Here is a 14705-nt window from a genome sequence, read left to right on the forward strand (position 1 = left end):
ACAATATGAACTAACTAGTACCCTCAGAGCTCCCAGGGACTAAATCTCCAACCAAAGAGTACACATGGAGGGACTCATGGCTCCAGCAGGATGTGTATAGCAGAGGATGGCCAAGTTGGTCATCAATGGGAGGAGAGGACCTTGGCCCTGTGAAGGTTCTATGCCCAGTGTAGGGGAATGCCAGGGCCAGTAAGCAGAAGGGGGTGGGATGGTGAGCAGGGGGAGGGTGAGGGAACAGGGGATCCCAACCTGGGGTGGGGGGGGAGGAAGAAAAGGGTTTATTTCACATTATAGCTTGTAATGGTTTATCCAGTGAATTCAGGGCAGGAACCTAGAGGGAAGAAATGGCACAGAGGCCATGAAGGGGTTCTTCTTGTTGGCTTTCTCCTCATAGCTTGCTTAGCTTGCTGTCTTATAGCACCCATGACCACCTTCACAGGGCTGGCACCACCAATAATGAGCTGGGCTCTTCCACATCAATCACTAATAAAATACCCCACAGACTTGCCTACAGGCTAGTCTTACAGAGGTATTTTCTTAATTGAGAGTCCATATTTCCAAATGACTCTAGTTTGTGTCAAGTGGACATAAAAATAACCAACACACTGGGTAATAAACATGCACATAAACTTTGCACACCACAGTTATTTCTTGCTTTGAGACAGTGTCTTTCTCCATAGCTCTTGAACTCCAACAATCCTCCTGCTTCATCCTCCCAAATACTAGGATCACAAGCATGTGCTGCAGTGTTCCCTGTACCTCATAATTCTTTACAGTGTGGTCAGTACAAATCTTACAAGAATACACACAACCTTTGTTAGCTTTTAATAAACAGGGGCCCAGTCTGTTCCTCCTTGTTATGTTCCTTTGCTATTATTCATAAAGGCCCATTTGGGCCTCATGGGAATGATGATACATGGTCTCAACAGGCTAACTCCATGGCAAGAATTCCTCAGGGTGTTGCCAACAAGCTTTTGTGGTGGGAAGGGAGTTAGGATTTCATACACTCTGTCTCTTCATACATTGGTCAGAAATTTTGGTGAGCCTCAAAAAAAGGATTCTTGATGTATTATCATGGGCTGATGAGGTAAAAGTGTGTGTGTGTGTGTGTGTGCTCACACACATTTCTTCTCCAAATGTATGACTCTAACGATTTCACTGCTATGCTATATCTTACTTACATTTTATAACAAAGCTCATAGAGCTTTAGTCATAACTGACTCATATAATCAAACTTATTGGTACAACACAGTAAAACTGGGTTATGATACAAGCTGGCTCATGTCCAAACATATGCATTGTGATTCTTGGAAGGCTGGTATAAAAATACTGTATTAAAGAGGCATAACAGGGCTAGGCATATGACTCAGTTGGTAGAGTGTTTGCTAGCATAGATGAAGCTCTAAAGTTTGCTATCCAACTCTACACAAAGCTTCCATGGGTGGTACATACTTGTAATCCCAGCACTTGAGAGGTAGAGGCAGGAAGATCAAAGCTGAAGGTCATATTTGCTATATAATGAGTAGGGGGGTCAGCCTGGATTACATGAGGCCCTGTCTTGAAAAAAATAAAAAAGACCTAGCAACTAAATCTATTGGAGGCTTGATGTATAAGCATATTCATATGGACCTTTAGCTTTTCATGCACAGTAATTTTGACCTTATTTTAACAATGACGAGACAACATTATCTTTCTGCTCCAAACCCTTCACAGCTTAATTGATAGTACTGATTCAGCTCATGCTTAGCAGTTTTATATTTGCAAAGTGACTTAGAATCATTTTTATTAGTTATTCTAAATTGAGATTTAGAATGGCATGTCATAAAAAAATGCTTCATGTTTGTGAAGGCAGACTATTCCTACCCAGCATTTGTCTAAATAGCATAATTATGGCTGCATTACTCATTGATTGTTTAATCATTTAGTCCTTTATCTGTAGGTGTAAATACAACACTCTAACTTGTAATTATGAGAAGTCTGCACACCTGAGTTGTGAAGCATAACTGTATCTGCATGGGTATAAGAAGCTAAGATGAGGATGTATCTGTAGCCAAGATACTGTGAAGACAATGGAAGTTGCAGTTATATGTTATTTAAATATGAATGGCAGTTCGTCCAGGTCTCTTAGAAATCAAGACAATCAGAACACTGCCATCATTTTTACTTCCAAAAGGGAATGAATGATAAATAGAATATGGAGTATGTCTTTATAATAAGACTAGCTTTGTAATTTTATCTTCATACCTGATGTAAACAAAGTTTTATTTTATTTATTGGTTATTTTATTTATTTACATTTCAAATGTTATCCCCCCTTCCAAGTTAAAACCCCTGTCCTTCCCCCATCTCCCCTCTTTCTATGAGGGTGCTCCCCCACCCATCCACCTCCTTCTGACTCAATGCCCTAGCATTCCCCTAAGCTGGGTCATTGAGCCTCCACAGGACCAAGGGGCTCCCCTCCCATTGGTGCTCGATAAGATAATCCTCTGCTACATATGCACCCGGAGCCATGGGTTCCTCCATGTGTACTCTTTGGTTGGTGGTTTAGTCTCTGGGAGCTTTAGTGGGGTCTGGTTGATTGTTATTGTTCTTCCTGTGGGGTTGCTAACCCATTCAGCTCCTTCCGTAATCAAAGTTTTTATTAAAATATTTATTTTTGAATTGAATTTCTTAGGCTTTGTACTTCTGGACGTTTTGTATACTAAAAAGATGATAATGGGCCATAAATAGTATTGCATGGAGGTTCTGCTTATTGCTTCTGTGTACATTGCATGTGTACATTACAAGACTTGTAGGGATCTTTTCATGGGTTGGCATTTAGCATCATGCTGCTTTCTGAGGTTCCTGAGGAGGAAGGCGATAGTGTGAAGGGGACAAACAAAACTTCCTAAAAGCCCAACACACCAGAAAATGCCACACTGAGTATAGAGCCTTATTTTCAAGATTTAAGTATAATTTTAAGATCACTAAATGATGAAAAATGAGTTTCATGAGAGTGTTCCTTGGCTTCTATGGTGTTTATAATGGAGGAAAACCATAAACAATAACCAAAATTCATGAGGAAAGACTCAATTAAAACTCAGAATTTCAGGCAGACATACTCCTGACTCAGACTCTTACTCTCTTTTAAAGGAAAGAATAATGTAAACAACACATCCCTGAATCACCTGTGTAGATATTAAACATGATAAAAAGGTTTACGAATATACAACTCTGACCTGACTGAAAGGGCATGTCTAAACACAGTGAGTCCAATTTTCTGCTTACACTGGCAAAGAAACCAACTACCGTGCCTAAGAAAACAGTTTAGTTTTATTAGCTAACTAAAGGGACTAATCAGTACTGATCCCCTGCTTCCACTTACGCAGAGGTTTGGTAGAAGCTGGCTGGTTCTCAAAGGCTCGCTAGAGACCTCAGATGCTGAACTGGCATTTCAAACTCCTCTAAATTCAAACCATGGTTTCCATGGCACTTCACCTCTAAGTACCAGATTCACAAGTCCCTTTAGCCTCGTAGCCATGTCCCGAGGAAGGGACGGTTGGTTCTGAGAAGGGTGTTCGGGGCTGGCAGCTACTTCTAATGCTGATACGTGTTTTGATTCCTCATCAGACCGGTTTCTGGACATTCTACTGGCTCTTCTGTGCTCTCTGCCACCCATGGTGTTTGGATTCTGGTTAGGGTGGAGGGGGAGTGTAGACAAAGTGTGGGTGGGCCAGCGAGGGATGAGTTAGCTTGTGTGCACTTTGCAGACTGCCGCAGTCCAAGCGCTGATGTGATGGGAGTCCAAGCGCTGATGTGATGGGAATCGGAGAAGAAAGTGCTGAAGTGGCAGGTTCACCTCAGATACAAAAGAAGTTAATATTTTTAAATCTGTGAAACACCTGGGTGAATTTCACAGAGCTCTAGATGGGCTTTTTTTTTTTTAAATATGGTTGACTTATCAATAAATGAACATAAATGTAAATTGGTGTGGTATACAGCCATACAAAGGACATGGAGTTGTGCTTGACAGCCTTTCTACAAACTACTGCTTTCTCTTAACATTGTGGGAAAGCAAAAAGATATACTGGTTCTCAGTTGTTTTAAAAACTTATTTTTACAACTGTGGGTGTTGATGAAGACTGCGTCTTTGTGGGGAGTCTTCCCTTTCTCTTCTGGGAGTCACCCTAGGACGATTCCTTGCAGAGTGATAACCTTGATACACTTTTCGTTTGCTATGGGGATGTGGAGCTTTCTGTGCAGTCCTATATCCCTGCTGATGATCAACAAGGCTACATCATAACCTGGGCCCAGTTTTCCAACACATTTTATTTGATTTTGTACATTATTAGGATTTCAGTAGTTTGAAATTTTTAGAATGACAGTTAATATTTATTGAAAACAATGTACCAGGCTTTCTGAACACTTTACACCAATTTAATTAATATACTTTACATAAAAAAGCTGGTGAGGTAGATACCTTTTATTAATGTAGAAACGGAGTCTAGAGAGGTTAGCTTGTATTGACCAAGGTCACATTGCTAGTAAATGAATGGTTTAAATCACTGTACTGTGAATCTTAAGTGGTCTATCTTTTTTTTTTAAGATTTATTTATTTATTATATGTAAGTACATTGTAGCTGTTTTGAGACACACCAGAAGAGGGTGTCAGATTTCATGACAGATGGTTGTGAGCCACTATGGGGTTGCTAGGATTTGAACTCAGGACCTTTGGAAGAGCAGTCAGTGCTCTTAACCACTGAACCATCTCTCTCCAGCCCTTAAGTAGACTATCTTAATTATGACCTGATATGCTCTTTTCCTGGATGATGATCTACAGTTGGAAGAAGCAGAACCCACTCCTTACGATTTTATCTTATACATATGTGCAGGTAACTGTTATCTCTAGACCCTGTTTTCAAGAATACAGGATATGCAATTAGACAGGCACAGATATTTTTAATGCTATCTTTTGGTGCTGGGTGAAATTATGACTATTTTCCTGTACAGTTAATTGTTCTCCCATGGAACACCTCTGTATCTTTGTACTTGATCTTAGCCAAAAGTCAGATAAATGATTCCATTTATTTATCCAATAATTTGATGAAAGGCAAAAGAATATTCACTTTATAAATTCAGAAAATAGTTTGTTTAAATAGCGAGGAAATAAAACTGGAAATGAGGTGGAGGTAGAGAAGAGTTGGACACATAGAGGGCTATCAATATCATAGAGTAGAAGTACCACGAGATGAAAAATAAGATAGGAGGGTGAGGGCTTAGTAAAAAAGGTAAAACAGGAAGACAAACAAAATCTATTAGAAAGAAAGTTCACAAATGAAAACATTGTCTAACAGTACTCAGAGCAGCTCACAATTCTGCCACATTCAAGGAGTCAAAATTAAGCACTGGAATAAAAGAGGAAGAAGTTGGTTTGGGTACTCACCTTTCATGTAGTGGCCATGGAATGAGAAGGAGATGCTGATGATCTCCCGAAGGAGGACATACACTTTGGAGAAGTAGAGCGCCATCAGTAATGTTTACCATCTAAATCAATACAGAGTTTTAAAGAATGCAATAAATTGCAACCTCCTGCCCCTGCATAATCTGAGTATTGTGTAGGGCTGTCTACATGAACAAAGCATGTGTCTTGGAGAGGGATGGGGTATTTGGTGTTGGTAGCTTGATTTTCATTCCTTTAAGAACATGAGCCATCAGTGATCTGTAGGATTCCAGTAGAGACACCAACTTGAGCTCTTCAACACAAAACAATAGACCACTACTTGTTTCAGTAAGCAAACAATTTATGGGACTTCCCTAAAGGCAAGTACAGGGTTATAGGGTGAGAGAAGTTGTCATGTGGCAATATGATTATTTCATTAACTTACTCTACAGGAACATCCATTGCCCCACCCAGACAGCATCATCCATGGCTCATTGTTGTGTCTTACTAAGAGATGATGTCAGTGGTAGGGAATGTGGAGATAGAGAGGTTGTCTCCTGCTGTGGTCCCTTTAGGTACTAGGTGCCAACTCACCAGAGTTCATAGTTGATCTCCACCTATCTGTTTTCAAAGATGACTGTTGTCCAACTTCTTGTAATTCACCATTTTGTAATTACAACCATTTGCAATCAACAAGTCGCCTATTTCTATGTTCATTTAGTTTTGGCTTTTAAAGGAACTTTTCAATAAGCTTTATAAAGACAGAGACTATGCCACATCCAGTTAACTGTACCTACCACTCAGCACAGTGTTTCCCACATTATTAACTCTGTATGTGGTTGAAAGAATGCATCCGGCTGCAAAACAATGAAGTAAGTGCTGCAGATGATAAAAGACGATTAATTATCCTCTCAGGGGCCTACTCCATGTTCTAACTTTGCAACCATTAAAGGAATAAAAGAAAGTAAAAGTGATTCAACAAGAAGAAATAATGAGTTCTGACTTGGGTTACTAATTCTGATTTCTGAATTTAGAAAAAAGGAATGAAAAGGTAATTGGAAAGAAATAAGTTTGCTCCTTGATGTAATAATTCTGGTCATTCTCACTGCATCTTCTAGGGAGTGTAGGACTCCAGTGAGACTACAATTTCAGAAAATAGGAAAGGAATTTAATAATGGCAAACACTTAAGGTGCTCATCTTCATATCAAGCAGCAACCTTAACTCACTCGACATCCCTGAGGAGGTAATAGTCTTATATACCCACCTGAACGCAGAATATAGATCAAAAGCGTTAGATGCATTTGATGCACCGAGAAGGCATTGCAGAACTGTGAACTGGGTCTTTATGTGGTTGCTAAATTATCAGTAACACTGACCCCCCACAACCAGCCCTGGGTGTTACTACCACTGCTATAAAAGAAGCTACTGAGAGGGTGGATAGAACCAAGCTTTGTATCTGGGATGGTCTGATTCCAAAGCTCATGGTTTGTGTTAAATTCGAAAGACAGTAGACTCCCTCTCAAAGCAATAGGATAGTTTAAGTCCCATGTTGACTCCTGCTGCCAGCAAAGTCAGAGGTGTATAGCTGGTAACTAGATAACCCCTAGCGTTGTGGTCTCAGTTCAACACTGAAATGTCGACTGCCTGAGTTTAGTCTTTGTTGCTTTTGTTTTCTTTGCTCTCTTTGCTTTCTTTGTCCTTGTCTTTCAAGTGGAGTGATAGTTCACCAGAGTGGGGAGTGACTCACTAATGAACGTGGAGCACAGGGGAAAGTGGACTTGCCCTGGAAAGAACAAAGGATCAGCAATGTCAAAGAACCGTTTATGCTTGACTTCAGACATCGGTGTGTTCAATGTTGGAGAAACAGACTTGTTTATGCCTATGGTATATGGCTAGAATTGGCAATCATGTAAGGTTAGAAAAATAAGATACTCAAAGATCCATCAAAGTCTTACTTGAGAATTCAGTTCCACTTATTCTCATCTATTGATGATTCTTGATTTGTTACTTTTGGTAACACCGGTCTTCATTAAAACAATGTTCTATGTACTGAGGGATAATTTAATCTTTGGCAAAGCCTAGGGTTCCGGGGACCTAGAGAGTGATTGGTAATACAAGCTGGGAAGGAAATAAGCAGCTCAGGGCAGGTTGATAACAGATGTCTCATTTGGCCATAGGAGCACAGGATCTGTTCTTATGAGTGTATAAGAAGGAGATCATTAAATACATTATAAAGTTAATCTTTTATTTTTGTCTTTCACTTTTACTTTGTATGATGGGATTGTTTATGGTGTGGACTTTACTTTTCTCACATTAGTCTTACTAGGTTGTTTAATTAAGAGACGTAAAAGTGCTGACTTCACTTGGTGTGATACTCATGCCTTTGGGGAGTGTCCCACCCCCAGCCATATTTTAATTTAGATGTATCTGTACAAGGTGCTAGAATGCTTTGTTAAAGGTTCTGCATTAGTCTTTTTACACCTTTTTCTTTTCATTCTAAAATACCTCATATAGTCTGTTGTTCTGCTTCTCTTTGCTCTTGTGTTCCAGAGTTGTTCTGTAGCATTCCAGCCACTTACGTCATAGGATAATTGACTTATCTCAGACTCGGCAACCTAGGAGGATGGGCTGAATAAGGAGTCATAGAATAGTCTCAAATAGAATGAAAACAATGAGTCTAAAGTCACATAGAGGCACCTGAAAGGGAGATAGTGGTACAATGTAGCCCTTTGGTCAAATCTGGCCACACCCACTCATTTGCATATCACGTACAGCTATTTTCTCAAAACACTGGCCAGCTGACTAGCTAAGACAGAGAATATTTGGCTAGCAAAGCCAAACAAATTTTCTGCTTGACATTTTCCAGAAAAGGATTTGCAATCCCTTGTTAAGAATAACATCTTTTTTTCTTAATTAAAAAATGATTTATTTATTGTGTATATGTGTGTTTATACTATATGCATGGGGCACATAACACCATGACATACATGTGCACCTCGGAGAATTCCTTGCTGGAGTTGATTTTCTCTCTCTCCACCCTATGAGATCAGGAGACAGACCTTAGGTCATTAGGCTTGCTGGCAAGTGCCTTTACCTGCTGAGCTACCTCTCCAGTTCCTATATTAAGGTTTTACCTCGTTTCTACTGTATGCACATTTCTGAAAGAAAAAGAAGTAAGCCTCTTAAATCAGACTCTTCGGAAGACAACAACACAAATAAACACATAAATATTTGAAACATATAAAACATTTGTTTTATGGTTCTTTAAAAGATGTGGTCCCAGTAAATAGCAATAAAAAGTTCCCTGTTGTATCTGGAACAGTATAAGGCTTCAACACTACTATGGGGTAGTTTTTATTTTTATTTTTGTAAAAAAAAAAGAAAAATATTTAAATGTTAGGAGTGGTGGTATACACACACCTTTGATCAGGAGGCCAAGACAGGTGGGTCGGTATGAGTTTGAGACCAGCCAGGTCTATATTGTCAGTTCCAGGACATCCAGAGTTATATAACAGGGAGTCCTGTCTTAAAAACAAAACAAAACAAAACAAAACAAAAAAACCCCACAAACCAAACCAAACCAACCAACCAACTAACCAAATAAAAAGGTGCATAGTGTTACTAAGGTGTGTGTGTGTGTGTGTGTGTGTGTGTGTGTGTGTGTAGTTGGGGTGGCTTCCAGAATTCTAACACCATTCAGTGCATACTAATATTGGCATGACCCATAAGACATAGAACTGAAGGTACAAATAGAAAGTCCCGAGTCTTGAGTTCAGTTTATTTTGTTCATAAAGGATGAGAGGAGGGGTAGTGGTGGAGAGGTGGTTCTGCAGTTAAGAACAATTTCTGCTCTTGCAGAGAACCTGCGTCAGTTCCCAGCACCACCATTGCAGCTCGCAGCCACCTGTAACTCCAGTTCCAGGGGATCTGGAACTCTCTTCTGGCTTCTACAGGCACCAGAAAAGTACACGGTGCACATAAATACATACAGGCAAATACTTATACAGATGAAATGAAACTAAATGAGAAGTTAAATATTTAAAAAATAGAAGAGGGTTTTATAATCTGAAAGAATAATAAAATCTTACTGGGTTACTACAAAGTAAATCATTACTAACTAGCAATACTCTTAGAGAGCCACTTGCTGAAATACGTGCTGTCACGGGGAACACTGTTTATTATTGACACTTGTTCTCTCTGCACACACGGAGTGTCAAGTCACTCTCCCAGTTACTGTAGCAGCAAAACAATGTGGCTTTATTCACTAATGGGGGAATGGATCCCAATGCCTAGGAACATAATTTACTCTCAAAATGTATCATTTGTTAAAAATTTTTAAAATTAAAAGTATGACTTTTGAAAAACATAGAAATTCTTACATTTTATACTACTCTAAGAAAGGTGAAAAAAATGTTAGGTGTAAAAAGAAAAAAATAATAGGAAGGGTCGTTTCTGAAAACCTAACAACTTTGTGTTCCAATTCCCTAACCCATCTGTCGTACCTAGGAATTTTACCCGTAAGCAGTCTATCCTATTTGTAGTCTCACTTACATATATGTAGCAGGTACCATAACAATATACCTACTTCCTCTTCTAGCTGCTTTACCCATCTGTTGTGTGACAAACTTTTCCTGAGGACATACAACACACATGTCTACACATCCAGACAGGGAGCCCATGACAGACCAAAGTGTGAATACTGCCAAAGTTCAACTTGGTGAACCAATGAGTTTTATTGGCATTAATTACAGGAATATGGGTGACGGGGGCACTTACAGGAGCAGAAGTGACTCACAGACAGTGTATCCCAAAGCTCATTCCAGCATGAGTGACAGCTCCCAAAAGCTCCGAACTGGAAGCATACTCTACATAGCATATAGGCAGCTCAGCAGGTTGAAGAGTGTCCTTTCCAAGAGACTCTTCCAGGCAGATCAGCTGGTTTCTGCTTCTTCCAGGAAGCTGGTCTGGTTCTAGAGCTTCTTTGCAGGTTAGCTCCCTTGCATCTGAGGGCAACTCTCAGCTTTTATTGCTTACTCTGGCAGGAAGGGACCTAGTGGTTTTGGTCAGTTTCAGGGATTTCCTGAAGCTATTTTGAGTAGTTTACCTTTCTACTTAAGGAGCTTCCTGAAGATTGGAATGCTTCAGTCTTGAGAAAACTACTACATAGCACACACTCCCTTGATTTTTGTTTCTTTTCAGAGCTAACCTATTTATTTTTATTCTTATTTAATACTTATTTTTATCTATCTTACCTCAAATTACATCCCACTCCTAATCTGAGTATACCCACACCACCCTTGGTTGGTTGTTCTTCCACAGTTGTTGATTGAGCTATATTATTAGTTGGCTACTATGTTTGCATAGTGGTAATATCAAGCTGCTGTGGTTGCTTATGGTGTTATATAATCCATGAAATAATATGGAATTTACATCTGGCAACCTGAGCTTCTGGACTGAGGAACTATTTTCTCAACTTCAACTTCAAGTCTCACATGAATATACTTCAACTGAAATTATATAATATAGTTAATAAAAAATAAAACAAGCAAAGAAATAATACCAAATATGTAAACCCCAATATAACAGCACAAGAAATTAAAAAAAACCAAGACACATAATTCCTCCAAAAATTACTAACCCTACAGTAATGACATCTACTGAGAGTCTCAGATGAAATACAGAGAACTCAATAGAACAGTTATCAATATGTCCAAAGAAAACAAGTTTCTCTTGAGAAAGCAAACAGCTAAATGAAAGGAGGAATACAATGCAAGATACAAAAGAGGAATTCAATAAAGAGATAGAAATACTAAAGGAAAAAAAGACAATCTGAAGTGCCCAAAATAAAAAGACTCAATACATTCAATACAAACTCTGTGGAAATTCTCACCAACAGAATGGATTAAAGAGAGGTCAGAGCACTGAGTTTGAAGACCGCATGCAAAAATTGGAACAACCAAACAAGGATAAAAATAAGGGAAAAGGTCCAAGTGGAGCTTCCAAGGTATCTATGGTACTCTGAAAGATACCAATGATAGCTACAGAAAAAAGAGAGGGATTTGGCAGAGGTAGGAGATATCAATCTAGATACCATAGAAATTTAAGACACCAGAAAGACATGACCAGAAAAGGTCTTCCCTTCTTCTCATTACAAAGAAAACTCTAAATACCCAGAACGAAGAAAGTATATTGAAAGCAGGAAGAGAAAGTCATCAAGTCCCATGTAAAGTAGGCCCATCAGAATTACAGAATATTATTATTATTATTATTATTATTATTATTATTATTATTATTATTGTTGTTGTTGTTTTTTCAAGACAAGGTTTCTCTGTGTAGCCCTGGCTGTCCTGGAACTCACTCTGTAGACCAGGCTGGCCTCAAACTCAGAAATCCACCTGCCTCTGCCTCCCAAGTGCTGGGATTAAAGGTGTGTGCCACCACTGCCCTGCTAGAATATTACTTAACTAAAAATAAAAGCCAAGAGGGCCTAGACTGAAATGCTTCAAGTTCTAAAAGGCAACATCTATCAAGGCCTACTACTATACCCAGCAAAGCTGTCAAGGCAGACTACTATACCCAGCAAAGCTGTCACAATTTCAGGGAAAAAAAAGATTTGCAAGATAAAAATAGGCTAAAGGAATTTATAACCACTGAACCAGCTCTATGAAAAACACTTGAAAAAAAATCCTTCAGACTGAAGAGAAAACAAATCTATTCACGAGGACACAGTAAAGAACAAACCATACTCGACCAATCAAAAGAGGAAGAGGAAAAGTACTAGAAACTCAACAAAATGGCACCAATTAGTCCATGACTATCAGGAAGGGCTCTGAATATTAATGATTTCAATTCCCCAACTAAAAGACACAAACTAGTAGATTAGATTAAAAGGCACAAATCATCTCTCTGCTGCCTCCATGAAATGAACCTTACTACAAATAACAGCCTCTACCTTAGGGTAGAGGATATGAAGGGGTGTTCCAACTACATAGGAAATACGTGGGTGTCACTGTAAATACCTGTCAAAACAGACTTTAAACCAAGGCGAGTGAGAAGAGGTAAGGTTACTTCATTCTTACTGAAGGAACAATCCTTGAAGAAAAGACAATTTAAAAAAGTATGACCTAAACACAGGTGCACCCATCTTGATAAAATGAATAGGATTAGCTCTAAAGCCACAAAGTGACCCCAGTAAAATAGTAGTAGGTGATGTTAATACTCCACTCTTAGCCATTGACAGGTCTTCCTTATTTAAAAAAACCCATACATAGTAATGTTAAATGACATCATAGATCAAGAGGACTTAACAGAATCTCCAGAAAATTTCATCCAAAACCATATTCTTCTCCACAGCTCATGGAACGTTCTTCAAAAGAGATCACATGTTAGGGCATAAAGCAAATCTGTACAAACACAGGAAAACTGAAATAACTCCTTATAGTCTATCTGATCACAGTGGAGTAAGATTACAAATACATAGTAAAAGAAATTCTAGAACTTACACAATTTCATGGAGATTAAACAATGTAGAAATGAATGGTGAATATGTCATTTTATAAACCAAGAACTAGATTATACAAAACCCTATGACAATGGGAACACAGCATAGCCAAACCTAGGAGGTACAATGCAAGAAATCCTAAGAGGTACATTTATAGCCCCCAAGTGCCTACATGAAGAAACAGAGATCTCAAATAAATAACAATGTCCTGTAGGATCCTGGTAGAAGAACAAGCCAAACCCCAAATCACTATACCATTTAATACCAGTAAAGGAATCAATAGACTGGAAACAAATAAAATTAGGAGAGATAAATACTTTAACGTTCTGTTCTTCAGCACTCACACCTAATCTATCTACAAGACCACTTGACTCTCTTGCCCAAATCTGTTTTGAAATTATCCATTTCTCTCCTCTAGTGCTTACTGCTTGTTTTAGCTTTCTTCACGTGCTGATCAGAATTCTTAGGACTGCAATCCATTATGAATGGATATTTATTGACTCCTAGCTCTGGATGCTGGGAAGCCCAAGACCAAGCTGCTGCTGGCATCTGGTGAGGACTTTCTTGTGGTACCACTTCATGGAAGAAGGAAAAAGGGGAGGAGGAAGGGAGAAAGGGCAAGGGAGAGGGGGAGGAGGGGGGAAAGGGAGAGACAGGGATAGATTGGTGGATAGATAGACTTGTCTTATAAACGTACCAGTCCCCTGAGTCTCATCACTCCTTTGAAGTCTTACTCCTCCTGCAGTGGCAGTAAGTCTCAGCAAGAACTTTGTTGCAGATCGGTATTCAGACCACGACACAAGGCAAGCCATTCTTCTGCTCCAATCTATTCTCCACTCAGTTCTAAGAATAAACTTTGCAGTGCCTACATTTGATCATGTCATCCTTGTTTAGGATTTTTCAGTAGCTTTCTATCAAAGCTGTAATAAGATCCTAATTCCTTCCCGGGTTGGCATCCCCCTTTTCCTCTGGATGCCGCGTTACTGCCTGTCTCCCTTGGTCCTTGTGCTCCAGCATTACCGCTCCCTTTCTCTTCTGCCCTCCAGTGTCTTCGAATTTTCTGTTCCGTCTGCCTGGATGTCTTTCCCTACAACTCCCAGTGCCTCATTCAAGCCGCTGTGGCCGTATTAGGCCTTTCTGCAGCACTGAACCTCAACTACTCCATCTCAGGGTTCTCACGGTTCTCTTTTTTATTTTTCTACTGATTTATATGACCGAAATGACTTTATGTTTGTTTATTACTTACTGTCTCTTTCCCCACTAGAATTTAAGTTCCCTCTAGTCAGTGGCCTTGTCTGTCTTGCTTGCCTAGTTCTTCAACACTTGAGGCTCTTGAGGAGAGCAGGCACTTCATAAGCATTTGATTCAATAAACGAGTGCAAAGTGGTTCAGTACAGATGGGATTGTGTGGCTCAGTCTCCACAAATATTTCCCCACATTTTATCCACTTCTATAACTTTTTTACAAGATAATTTTTGTATAAAAATAGACTATGAAAAAATAAAAACATCCAGTGTTTTCTGGGCTCATTCTTTCTAGGGGGTTCTTAATTTCTTTAACTTGTAATTGTTTGCCTTTGTCCTTCATGTATTCATTGTCTCATTTATTCAGTTTTTAACCTTGAAATTTTATATTATTATTATGATTGCCACTGCTGTTGTATTTGTGAGCACACACATATGTGATGTACATGGAAGCGGCTCATTTGCACATTAGTGTGAGGAGGTTGAAGGACAACTTTGTGGAGTTAGTTCTCTTCTTCCACTTTTTATAGGCTCTAGGGGT

General features: G+C 39.2%; 1 long non-coding RNA gene across 1 annotated transcript in view; it reads right to left on the minus strand.

Annotated features, from left to right (window-relative positions):
• LOC116070608 overlaps window positions 1-5786 on the minus strand; it is a 12116-nt gene extending 6330 nt beyond the window's left edge. Inside the window, exon 1 of the long non-coding RNA XR_004110472.1 lies at window positions 5422-5786. This is a non-coding gene — a long non-coding RNA (uncharacterized LOC116070608). The remainder of the gene's footprint in view (window positions 1-5421) is intronic.
• Window positions 5787-14705: the final 8919 nt, after the last annotated feature.

Source organism: Mastomys coucha, unplaced genomic scaffold (assembly GCF_008632895.1).
Source record: "Mastomys coucha isolate ucsf_1 unplaced genomic scaffold, UCSF_Mcou_1 pScaffold22, whole genome shotgun sequence".
In the NCBI taxonomy this organism is placed as follows: domain Eukaryota; kingdom Metazoa; phylum Chordata; class Mammalia; order Rodentia; family Muridae; genus Mastomys; species Mastomys coucha.